This window comes from Salmo trutta, chromosome 12 (assembly GCF_901001165.1).
Source record: "Salmo trutta chromosome 12, fSalTru1.1, whole genome shotgun sequence".
Lineage (NCBI taxonomy): Eukaryota > Metazoa > Chordata > Actinopteri > Salmoniformes > Salmonidae > Salmo > Salmo trutta.
The window spans coordinates 45,158,650-45,172,251 of NC_042968.1; positions in this window are offsets into that span (position 1 = coordinate 45,158,650).

A 13,602-nucleotide genomic window follows, 5' to 3' on the forward strand; every position below is an offset into this window, starting at 1 on the left:
TATGTAATGTGTAGATCAAACTGTATTCCTATCATGTAATACTGTCTATACAAGTACCATGTATGAATACTGTATTTGTAACAATATCTGCAAAAACAAACATTTCAAACAAAGTTACTTTTGTCCTCCGAAGAGGGGGGTGGATGGGCCAATAATTATATATATTTTTTAAATAGTATATAAGTGGGGTTAGGGTGTTGAGTTTCCCCTTACACTATAAAGAGCTTTGGGGGTCTATAAAAGTGCCATTTAAATCCAATCAATTATTAAATGTTTTGCCAACTTAATCATATGTTTGACATCTTAAATGATAGTGCCCCAGGTTATATGAAAAACCACATTGATATGGTATATAACCACCACAGTTACAATACCAGAGCCAGTGTTATGTCTTGTAAAATCCCAAGAGTAAACAGTACTGCGAGGAGCACGTTTTTCTATACAGGCATTTGTCTATGGAATAGCCTCTCCTTAGAGGTCAAGCAAAGAAAAAGTAGAACTGGCTTTAAAAAGCAGGCAAAGGTTTTCATTTGGAGAAGGCTGTCTAAGTAAGAGAAACCACTCCACTGCCCCTTGTGCCCCCTACTGCTGGCCAGGTGTATTCATTTGAATGATAGGTATGATGTATAATTAATAGATTGTTTTAATGTGAAATGAATATGGTTGATTTTTAAGGTTCGGAAAAAGTGCTGTGAATAGTGCCACTTTTTAGGATGTCAATATAAATTAATGTATTTATGGTTGTTTGCAATTTTGTCTTGCCTTTTAATCACTGCATGTGTTATTGTTTTTACCATCGAGGACCACTTTGGAAGCAAGCGTTTTAATTAATACTTTCAAGTGATATCCTCTGGGTCCACATTGTACATTTTGTTGTATATGTATTTTACCCCAAATAAATTAAATGTAAAAAAAAAAAATCTTCCATAGCTTGAAGACCCTGCCTTTATATAGTTTGATTGGCAACAGCTAGTCTTACTGAGGTCTGACACATAACGAAAAAGACAGACAAAATACTTTACAATTTACATATATTTAAAAACATTAACGTGTGTGTGTGTGTGTACGCATCTATCAGTTACACATACAGTACATGTCATAACATACACACATCAAGTAGGCCACATGGAGGAGAAGCATTGTGCCGTGATGTGTTGCTTTATTTGTTTTTTGAAACCAGGTTTGCTGTTCACTTGCACTATAAGATGGAAGGGAGTTCCATGCACTCATGGCTCTGTATAATATTGGACGTTTCCTTGAATTTTTTCTGGACCTGGGGACTTTGAAAAGACCCCTGATGGCATGTCTGGTGGGGTAAGTGTGTGTGTCAGTGCTGTGTGTAAGTTGACTATGCAAACAATTTGGAATTTACAATGTTTCTTATAAAAACAAGAAGTGACACAGTCAGTCTTTCCACAACCCAAGAGAGACTGGCATGCATATCATTTATATTAGCCCTTTGATTACAATGAAGAGCAAGACTGTAGTTGCTAATGCTTATATGGTTGAATTATCAGCATACATGGACACATGCTTTGTTTAATGCCAGTGGCAGGTCATTGGTAAAAATAGAAAAGAGTAGAAGGCCTAGAGAGCTGCCCTGTGGTACACCACACTTTACATGTTTGACCTTAGATAAGCTTCCATTAAAGAAAACCCCCTGAGTTCTATTAGAGAGATAGCTCTAAATCCACGATATGGCAGATGTTGAAACGCCATAACACATACGTTTTCTCAACAACAGGATATGGTGGGGGCGGCAGGTAGCCTAGTGGTTAGAGCATTGGGACAGTAACCGAAAGGTTGCTAGATTGAATCCCCGAGCTGACAAGGTAAAAATCTGTCGTTCTGCCACTGAACAAGGCAGTTAACCCACTGTTCCTAGGCCGTCATTGTAAATAAGAATTTGTTCTTAACTGACTTGCCTAGTTAAATAAAGTTTTTTTTTTAAAATTGTACAGCTCCCACAATATTCTTATTATAAATTTCATTCAACCAATCATCAGTCATTTGTGTCAGTGCAGTACATGTTGAGTGCCCTTCTCTATAAGCATGCTGAAAGTCTGTTGTTAATTTGTTTACAGAGAAATAGCATTGTATTTGGTCAAATCCATTTTTTCCCCAACAGTTTGCAAAGAGCTGGCAGCAAGAAAGGTACACGTTAGAACCAGTAAAGGCCGCTTTACCACAGTGATGGAAACTGGTCCAAAATACCAAAAAGGCGGACTGCACGGCTATGTTGACTCAAATAAATGTTTATAGTATGTACCTAGGTGCCAAATAAATGTTTATAGTATGTACCTAGGTGCCAAATAAAGTAACAGGGTTGAAGTTTATCTTAAATCAGCCAATCAATAAAATTGACATTTCTGTGAAACTGTGTTTTATTTGTGGATTTTGAAAATAAAGACACAAAATAAAGGTGTCAATTTGTTTGTCTACATGTAATTTTAAAAACAATGATGATATTGGACTAAACCTACAAATATGAGTATAAAGGCAAACATCATGATAAGCTTGCAAGCTGAGTTTTAATAAGACATCCGATTACCACTTTGCATTAAGAACGGTTGGTTTTATTATAGCTAATAAATAACCAAATCATTGATGGTTCAATAGATAAAACAAATGCATGTCTCTCATCTGCCCCTGCAGCATACGCGTGCGTCATCACACTCCCTCATCTGATTGGTTGTTTCCCACTAACTGTAAACCGGCATACACGTAATCACACTCCCTCATCTGATTGGTTGTTTCTCACTAACTGTAAACCGGCACACGTGACATCACACTCCCTCATCTGATTGGTCGAGTAGGTGGGACTTCTGCCTTTGGCAACCAAAGACTATGCATATACTGACAAGAAACATGTCTCTCCGCCCTAACAATGGGAGTCATTGTCCTCAAAGCGGCATCTGCGGGCTGTCTAGCTCCCACCTATCCTTTCTTCGGATTGGTGGATACATCTCTTTATTGTAATCCTTTTTTGAATATTCGATGAGGGTTGATGACATCAACCGCCTATATTCAATGGAGAGAGATGCTATTTTACTAGCCTCATTCCATATGCATAGCCATCTCGAGACAACTCCGACATAAAGTGTTTTTTCAAAGTTGCCAGGATTTCACGTGTCCTACTTATATCAGAACACTCATAACACCTTAAGCATTACGAAACTTCTATTAGATCAAATAAACCTCACAGAGCAAATAAACCATTCATTTTTTTGTTGACCAAATTCGACACTTTCAATTGACCTCCATTCAAAAACTCATTGCTTGGTGGGCGAAACAATACACCGCCACCTGCTGGAGGGAGACAGATTTTCCGCCGAGTTGGAGTTCTCTCTTCCTCTTCGGTGGTAAATAGTGAAGACTTTTTATATCTCAATGGTTGCCTCCCACAATTTTCAAATAGGGCTACGACAACGATGATCTATTATATTGACAAGATGGTTGAGTGACCGCTATAACAAAGGAAATACATGTCCTCAAAGATGGAAGGCAGGGAGAGGAGGCGAGATCAGGTAGGACCATTCTAGCCAATGAGAGGGCAGATACTTGTATGAACAAGAGGCGCAACTCCGATATATAGTTGCTTTTTTCAAAGTTGCCAAAATGCCACGTGTGTCCACTTCTATCAGTGCCTCTGTAACAACCTAACCATTACAAAACATATATTCAATCAAATAAGGCTGACATAGCAAATTAGCAATTACATTTTTTGTTGACCAAATTCACAATCTCTCATTGACCTCCATACAAAAATTCCTCACTTTGTGGTCTTATTTTCGTGGACACAGTTTGGGCTGAATAATCCCTCTCGCTTCTTCTCTGGCTCTGACGAGAGGTTCCGGAAATGGATTCTCAATCCTTGTAAATGCAGTGGTTGTCGGTGCCGTTTAGGATGAGGGAGGACGATTATTGTTTTCATGAGCATGGCCTTATTTCTATTACACCATATTGGATGACTGTCATTCATATTCCATTCACCCAGCGCAATGTAACATCGATAGGTTTAGGCTACTACATGATACTCAAATTTCCCTATACCCATCATGAGGTTGCTACAACCTAGCCTTTAAATTAAAGTTTACAAAGTTGGTGCACAGGTCGAGAGAAAAATGTGTGTAATCAAGGTGACAGACAGTGACACATTCAATACCATCTTGCACACTCTTGCCTGCATCTAGCTGATACAGGGTGTAATCATTAGTCCAACAGTTGCAAACAAGAGTTTCTATTGGACAAATGCAGGTATGTTTATCCCCGTTTCGTTCCGTTTAAGAAACGTTCAACAGAATCGGCGGAATAAATACACCCGATTACACGCAAATACAGTTCACTTTCATAGCAGCCACACACAAACAGCATGAACATTTTGCTTTTTGCATAATTCCTTTTCACATCTACATGCTTTCCTCCTCTCACCTTTTCAGTTTGCTTGTGGACTTCAGTGCACAACACATCAGCTGTCTGTGACCAGGTGAAAAAAACTTCCAAACCTTCATATCATAACCGCTAACAGCTACACACAGCCTACATTGTTGTCACCCTATTAGCTAATAACGTCATAGTCAACATAGCTACTAGAACTAACACGTTAGTTAACCCTTTACAATTATGCAGTAACAGTGTACAGTTGGCAAGCAGTTACACTGGCGGCCCCGGTGGCAATAAATTAATAAAACCAAAAGCTTACCTTGACTTGGAAGAGTTCCAGTGTTGGATAGCCATAGCCAGCTAGCTAACATAGCATCCCTCTCTGTTTGAGCTGGGTGTTGGAGTAGGCTAAACTAGCTAGCTGCATTCGCTAGCTTAGTGAAAAGAATACAACTAAATATAGCTAGCTCTCTTTCTCTCGCTCTCTCTCGCTTCTACTTCATTTTTAAATAAATAAATGAGTTCAAAACTGTTCAACTATTGTCTTTCTCTCTCTTAGAGTCAACTATTCACCACATTTTATACATTGTAGTGCTAGCTAGCTGTAGCTTATGCTTTCAGTACTAGATTCTCTGATCCTTTGATTGGGTGGACAACATGTCAGTTCATGCAGTAAGAGCTGTGATAGGTTGGAGGACATCCTCCGGAAGTTGTCATAATGACTGTGGAAGTCTGTGGAAGGGGGTGAAAACCATGAGCCTCCTAGGTTTTGTATTGAAGTCAATGTAGCCAGAGGAGGACGGAAACTAGCTGTCCTCCGGCTACACCCCGGTAATACCCTACAAAGTGCTGTTTAGGCTACTGTAGATCTTCATTGCAAAACAATGTGTATTAATCAATTATTTAGTGACGTGAATATATTTAGTATAGTTTTATGTAAAAAGGATAACTTTTTTAATGTTTCACTATAAAAAAAAAAAAAGAAATTCACTGAGGAGGATGGCCCTCTGAGGAGCCTCCACGGAACCCGTGGTGAGGTAAAATATTAGCAATAGCGATATTACTGTGCAATGTACACATTCTATTTTCTGGATAGGTATTTTAAGTATCAGCCAACCACATCGTGTTGTCAAGAGTAGTAGGCTAAGGCCTAGTTTTCTGGGACATTTTAGTGACAGAGGGCATGGGTAGGAAGGCCCCACTTGCATACAACCACACACACACACACACACACACACACACACACACACACACACACACACACACACACACACACACACACACACACACACACACACACACACACACACACACACACACACACACTCATGAAGAAGTTTCACATTCACTTACACACAGAGCACAATGAAGAATGAACATTGAAAGGGAATTGACATCGATTAAAGAAAAGAAGAATAAACTAATTGGGACTAGAATTTTGTAAAATAATAATGTAAAGGTTAAATATGTTAAATGTTAAAGTTTGAAAACATGGGGAAATATACAGTGGGAGATATTAAAGGGTGATTAGGAAATATACAGTAGGAGATACTAAAGGGTGATTAGGAAATATACAGCAGGAGATATTAAAGGGTGATTAGGAAATATACAGTAGGAGATATTAAAGGGTGATTAGGAAATATACAGTGGGAGATATTAAAGGGTGATTAGGAAATATACAGTGGGAGATATTAAAGGGTGATTAGGAAATATACAGTAGGAGATATTAAAGGGTGATTAGGAAATATACAGTGGGAGATATTAAAGGGTGATTAGGAAATATACAGTAGGAGATATTAAAGGGTGATTAGGAAATATACAGTAGGAGATATTAAAGGGTGATTAGGAAATATACAGTGGGAGATATTAAAGGGTGATTAGGAAATATACAGTGGGAGATATTAAAGGGTGATTAGGAAATATACAGTAGGAGATATTAAAGGGTGATTAGGAAATATACAGTGGGAGATATTAAAGGGTGATTAGGAAATATACAGTGGGAGATATTAAAGGGTGATTAGGAAATATACAGTAGGAGATATTAAAGGGTGATTAGGAAATATACAGTAGGAGATATTAAAGGGTGATTAGGAAATATACAGTGGGAGATATTAAAGGGTGATTAGGAAATATACAGTGGGAGATATTAAAGGGTGATTAGGAAATATACAGTGGGAGATATTAAAGGGTGATTAAGAAATATACAGTAGAATATATTAAAGGGTGATTAAAGTAATTAAAGCAATGAGATGTTATGTTTAAAATATTAGACGTTTAGGATGTAAGGGGGGTTAGGAGTTAGGTAGGAGTTAATAAATTAGGTTGGAGTGAGATTATAATTGAGTGGAGTAAGGAAGGTTGTTTAAAACCTCTTACATCTAGATGTGCCGCTAGCGGAACGCTTCGCCAATATCCAATGATAGAGCGTGGTGCGAATTACAAACTCCTCAAAAATCCCAAAACTTTTTTCAATTTTTCAAACATATGACTATTTTACACCATTTTAAAGACAAGACTCTCCTTTATCTAACCACATTGTCCGATTTCAAAAAGGCTTTACAGCGAAAGCAAAACATTAGATTATGTCAGCAGAGTACCCAGCCAGAAATAATCACACACCCATTTTTCAAGCTAGCATATAATGTCACAAAAACCAAAACCACAGCTAAATGCAGCACTAACCTTTGATGATCTTCATCAGATGACACTCCTAGGACATTATGTTATACAATACATGCATGTTTTGTTCAATCAAGTTCATATTTATATCAAAAACCAGCTTTTTACATTAGCATGTGACGTTCAAAACTAGCATACCCACCGAAAACTTCCGGTGAATTTACTAAATTACTCACGATAAACGTTCACAAAAAACATAACAATTATTTTAAGAATTATAGATACAGAACTCCTTTATGCAATCGCGGTGTCCGATTTTAAAATAGCTTTTCGGTGAAAGCACATTTTGCAATATTCTGAGTAGATAGCCCGGCCATCATGGCTAGCTATTTTGACACCCACCAAGTTTGGCACTCACCAAACTCAGATTTACTATAAGAAAAATTGGATTACCTTTGCTGTTCTTCGTCAGAATGCACTCCCAGAATTTCTACTTATACTTGTTTTGGTTCCAAATAATCCATAGTTATATCCAAATAGCTGTGTTTTGTTCTTGCGTTCAAGACACTATCTGAAGGGTGACGCGCCGGCGCGTATCGTGACAAAAAATGTCAAAATATTCCCGTACTTCGAAGCATGTCAAACGCTGTTTAAAATAAATTTGCATGCGTTTTTTCTCATAAAATAGCGATAATATTCCAACCGGGAGACCTTGTTTTTGTTCAAACACTGAAAATAGAAAATGGAGTCTTCACATGCACGCGCACACCTGTGTCATTGTTCTCAGAACGACCACTTTCCAAAACCCCTACTGTTTTTCGGCCAGGGACTGCAGAGTCATCATTCCCCGTTCTGGCGCCTTCTGAGAGCCTATGGGAGCCTTAGAAAATGTCACGTTACAGCAGAGATCCTCTATTTTCGATAAAGAGGCTATAGAAGGCCAAGAAATGGTCAGAGAGGGCACTTCCTGTATGGAATCTTCTCAGGTTTTGGCCTGCCATATGAGTTCTGTTATACTCACAGACACCATTCAAACAGTTTTAGAAACTTTAGGGTGTTTTCTAACCAAATCAAATAATTATATGCATATTCTAGTTTCTGGGCAGGAGTAATAACCAGATTAAATCGGGTACGTTTTTTATCCGGCCGTGAAAATACTGCCCCCTATCCTAAACAGGTTAAAAATGTATGTTTTAAAAGTTAAAGTTAATGAAGTATATAAAAGCGTGCTAGTTTGATCCAGAAAGGTCAGAGCAGCCAGGAGGTTGAACCGTACGTCCTGCTTAGGTGAGAAAACGGCGGGGGTTAGGGGGTGCTGAAAAAACAACCTTTTGAGCAATGCCCGCTTTGGGTGTGACCCACTGAGTGCGTAATTTGAGCATGTGTTAGCCACAAAGAGTTAGCAGAAAGGAAGGAGGAGGTTAGCAGGCATGCTAGAAGAACCGGTCACCTGCAGGAAGAAGATATTTGCTGTAGCTTTTTAGCTTAAATTATATCTAGATTTTTATTGTATTCATATTTTTATTGTACTTAGTTAAAGTAAAATTATAGGAGGAATTCTTAAGGTTACCTCATTGATAGAAGTGTGTTAAAGTAGTTGTTAGAGGTTTTTTTTACACCGTCTGAGGGACTGATCATCCTGAGGCGTGAGACAAAAAACTGTTTATGAAGTTGTAGAAGGTAAGAAACCGTTTTTCTTGTTATTGAATGTTGTGCTAAAATTGTAATAGACCACAAAAAAAATTGGGTTTAGTTACGGGCACTGAAGGTGTCTATCAATTTAATCCACTGTTGATTTTCGTCACAGAGTCTCACTAAACACTCACTAAACCCTAAACCCCAACTCAAATTTGTAATAAATAATGTGGAAATTGAGCAAGTTGAGATGACTAAACTGCTTGAAGTAACCCTAGATTGTAAACTGTCATGGTGAAAACATATTGATGCAGTAGTAGCTAGGATGGGGAGAAGTCTGTCTATAATAAAGTGATGCTCTGCACTATCTACAAGGCAGGTCCTACAGGCCCTGGTTTTGTTGCACCTTGACTACTGTTCAGTCATGTGGTCAGGTGCCACAAAAAAGGGACTTAGGAAAATTGCAATTGGCTCAGAACAGGGCAGCACAGCTGTTCCTTGGATGTACACAGAGAGATAATATTAATAATATGCATGTCAATCTCTCCTGGCTGAAAGTGGAGGAGAGGTTGACTTCATCACTACTTTTATTTATGAGAGGTATTGACATGTTGAATGCACCGAGCTGACTGTCTAAACTACTGGTACACAGCTCGGACACCCATACATACCCCACAAGACATGCCACAAAAGGTCTCTTCACAGTCCCCAAGTCCAGAACAGACTATTAGAGGTACACAGTACTACAAAGAACTACATGGAACTCTATTCCACATCAAATAACGGACGCAAGCAGTTATTTTAGATTTAAAAAACAGATGAAAAAAAACACCTTATGGAACAGCGGGGACTGCGAAACACAAACATTGGCACACACACACACACATGGATTTAGTACTGTAGATATGCGGTAGTGGTGGAGTAGGGGCCCAAGGGCACACAATGTGTTGTGAAATCTATGAATGTATTGTAATGTTTTTAAAATTGTATACACTGCCTTCATGTGGCTGGACCCCAGGAAGAGGAGCTGTTGCTTTGGCAGCAGCTAATGGGGATCCATAATAAATACAAATACAAGTGCATGGCATTTTACTCTAGGTTTCTGAAATAGACTTGATTAATTGAGGATTTTTAGCATCTGGTTAACTAGTCTATCGGGAACCCGAGTGGCTGGTATAAAGTAACCTAACCGGAGACCCAACTTGAGGTACTAAGTGGTAGGAGTCATAGTGAGGGGTGTCTCAGGGCTAAAATGTGTAAAAACCTGTATTTGCTTTGACATTATGGGGTATTGTGTGTAGATTGATAAGGGGAAAAATGATTTAATCAATTTTAGAATAAGGCTGTAACGTAATACATTTTTGAAAAAGTCAAGGGTTCTTAATACTTTCCAAATGCACTGTACTTTGCCAAGGTGTACGGCCTGTTGGACGACCAGGCCAATCAACTGTGGATAGTGCTGCAGCACGCCATTGGCAAGGCTGGAGGCCGCAGCGAAGCTGGTGCAGTGCTTCCCAACACATTACAACACCTTGACAGGTTATTCAAGCTCTACCACAACACTGTGTCCATGAGGGTGCAGGAACTGGCTGCAGAGGACATGACGGCCAACAGCATTGTGTCCCTTCTCACCTGGTTCCTCAATTAATACTTACAAAAGTAAGTCTATACTACCCTCTCTGTGACTCGTACAGACAATTGTCAATGGTTTAGAAAAGATTTTACATTAATCAAAGGGCAGTACAGAATAAAGCCAATGTCAAAGCCAAATAAATGATTTTCTTAAAACTCCAGATCTAACTGGGTGATCAGTAAATCATGGGATTTATGTCTGTTACTAGGTCTTAGCAGGTGAATGATTTATTTTCAAATGATTATACTAGCTAGCTATGGCTCCATACAGAATTAAGCTAGCGTTTTGATAGCTTGCAAAATAACTTTACTTAATCGATTTTGGGAGCTAGTATCAGACTACAACATTAGTTACAAACCCTTAATAACAAGCCTTCCCTGTAGCTCAGTTGGTAGAGCATGGTTTTTGCAACGCCAGGGTTGTGGGTTCGATTCCCACGGGGGGCCAGTACGAAAAAAAAAAGATTACAAAAAGATAAAAGTAATTTTTAAAAAATGGTATGAAATGTATCCATTCACTACTGTAAGTCGCTCTGGATAAGAGCATCTGCTAAATGACTAAAATATAAAATGTAAAAATGTAACAATGACTTGGATAATAACTTGACTAGTTAAATAAAGGTTAAAAAACAACAACATTAGCTTCCAAAATGTATTACAAAGAAGAAAAAAAGACTTGCTACCTAGCCATAAAAGAAAGACATTTAAACGTACCCACTATGACAGCTAACAGCTAGGATTCATTGGTGGACATTGGACAATCAGTCTGTGGTAAACTGGTGATGCAAGTCGTGATTGACAGGTGGTTGCGCTAGACAACACGGCCCATGTGAGCTGTCACCAACCAACCAGTGTAGAGTATGCTGGTCTATGAAAACCAAATCTAATTGGTTATAAGAAACAGGTCCCACCTCTCAGAGCTTCTGCTCCTCTCTCCTTACTTGCATATCTACAAATATTTTTGTCACAGTAGGGCGCTAAAGTGCTGCCAAAAGTCTGAGTGTGCAAAATTGACATGCGCAGGTGCAATTATTGTTTACAAATATTAACTTTCAAGTTAGCGAATGCGATTACAACTACACTTTCCCCCCCTTCATGTTCACAACTCATCAGTTACACACTTGAACATTGTGTTTACAACTACAAATCTATTGTACATGCTCAAATCATTATGTCAATGATTTACATCCATACAGGTTTATCTGCCCAGCTTAGACCACTGAGGTATAATAACTGGAGACTGTGTCCAAGATGTCCAACCTTAGTTTTTCAAGGTAATCTACTAGCGTTCGTATACGCCGATACATGGACTGTCTATATCTGGGTTGTATCCAGGTTATAAGGAGCAACATCTCATGTGCACTAGCATCAAGTTCCGGTCATAGCAACTTTGATCAAGGGAGGAGGAAATGGCATCCCTTGAGAGGGCAAGAACGAGATGTATGTTAGGAGAAGTGCAATATTATCACAAGGAGATGTATAAGTGGAATACTGAGGAAGAATGGAAGGAAAGAGGTAGAGGATGAAGAGAGTGAGGGAGGCAGAGGGTGGGATTGAATCTGTTAAAGATGTTGGAAAAAAGGTAGATGTTTGGTCGAAGGAAGGCTGGTGGCAAGTGCAAACAGAGTGAGCAGTACGCCGGATCCAGTTCTGGAGGCGAAATGGAAGCGAATGAGGGCGAATTACCAGAGGTGGCAGGTTTGGTGAGGTTTGGTGAGCCCGAGCCTTGCACCGATGGTCAGGATAAAGATGAGTCTGTGACGGTAGGAGTAACATTTTTGGAAAAAGTGGACCCCTGCCTTTAGGCTGATTCATATGTGGTTTCAGGGTGCGTGAAAATGGAGTTGGGTGCTGAGGAGTCGGTTGAAGGTAACCCGAAGTGGGCTTGTGATAATTATTTGTGTTTCTGTTGGTCAGAGGGAGTCGGCGCTCTCCGCCACACGAATAAGGACAAGAGCGGTGACTTTTTTTTCTGTCAATAACAGGGCGCCATTGAAAGGAGTGATTACTGGGGTAGCAGGACATGTGAAGGTGGACCAGATGAAGGGGAAGATTCCCGGTGTTTGTGATGCTCGTCGTTTGGTGCGACGCAGACAGGGTGGCGTGAGTATTGAAACAGAAGTCATTGTCTGTTCTTTTGAGTTTTGATGTTGAGTCTTTGTCCGACAAAGTGATGTTAGGATATTTCAGTTATCCCGTACGAGATTTTGCGGCGAATACGTTACGTTGTTACAGGTGTCAAGCTTATGGGCATGTGGCAGCAATGTGTAGGAGGGAGGTTACCTAGGTGTGTAGAAGGGCATGAGACAAAGGAATGTGTAGTATAAGTAGAGAAGCAGTATATGTTAATTGTAGGGGTGCTCATGGTGCAGGGAATCAGAGGTGTCCAGTGCGAGAGAGGCAGGTTGAGGTTACCAGGGTTAGAGTAGCGCTGAGTAGCGTCGTATGCTAAGGCAGTGAAGAAAGTAGAGGAAGATGGGTCAAGGGTTAGGGATCCTGAGAGGATTTGTGTGAGTAGTAGATCTGTGCCAACAGAGGGCCAATGAGTGACATACGCTTAAGTAAGATTGGCTTCTTAGCATTTATAGCAATGATTATCAACTGTACTGCAGGGATGGAACGGAAGTCGCAGAAAATAAAGGTTGTGGTTGCAGCTGCAGAGAAGTATTTGGGTGTAAGAAATTTGACTTTAAAAGAGTAATGGGTGTGTTGAGAGGTGGTGTCCCGTCCTCCCAGGCCGTTGGCCTCACCGAAGAAGAAGTGCACTAGCACCAGAGGGGAAGAGAGAGGCCCAACTCGGCAGAAAGTCTGTCTCCCTCCAGCAGGTTGCAGTGTTTCGTTGTTTTGCCCACCAACTAAGGAGTTTTTGTATGGAGGTCAATGAAACATTTTCGATTTTGGTCAGCAAAATTTTTTTATGTCTTATTTGCTTGGTGAGGTTGAATAGACATTTCGTAATGCTCAAGTTGTTACGAGTTTACTGATATAAGTAGGACACGTGGTATCCCGTCAACTTTGAGAAAAAACACTTTATATCAGAGTCTCAAGAGATGGTTATGCATATTTATAAACTGGGTGGTTCAAGCCCTGAATGCTGACTGGCTGACAGCCGTGGTATATCAGACCGTATACTACGGGTATGACAAAAAATGTATTTTTACTGCTCTAATTACGTTGGTAACCAGTTTATAATAGCAATAAGGCACCTCTGGGGTTTGCGGTATATTGCCAATATACCACGGCTATGGGCTGTATCCAGGCACTCTGTGTTGCGCGTAAGAACAGCCATAAGCCTTGGTATATCGGCCATATACCGCACCCCCTCATGCCATA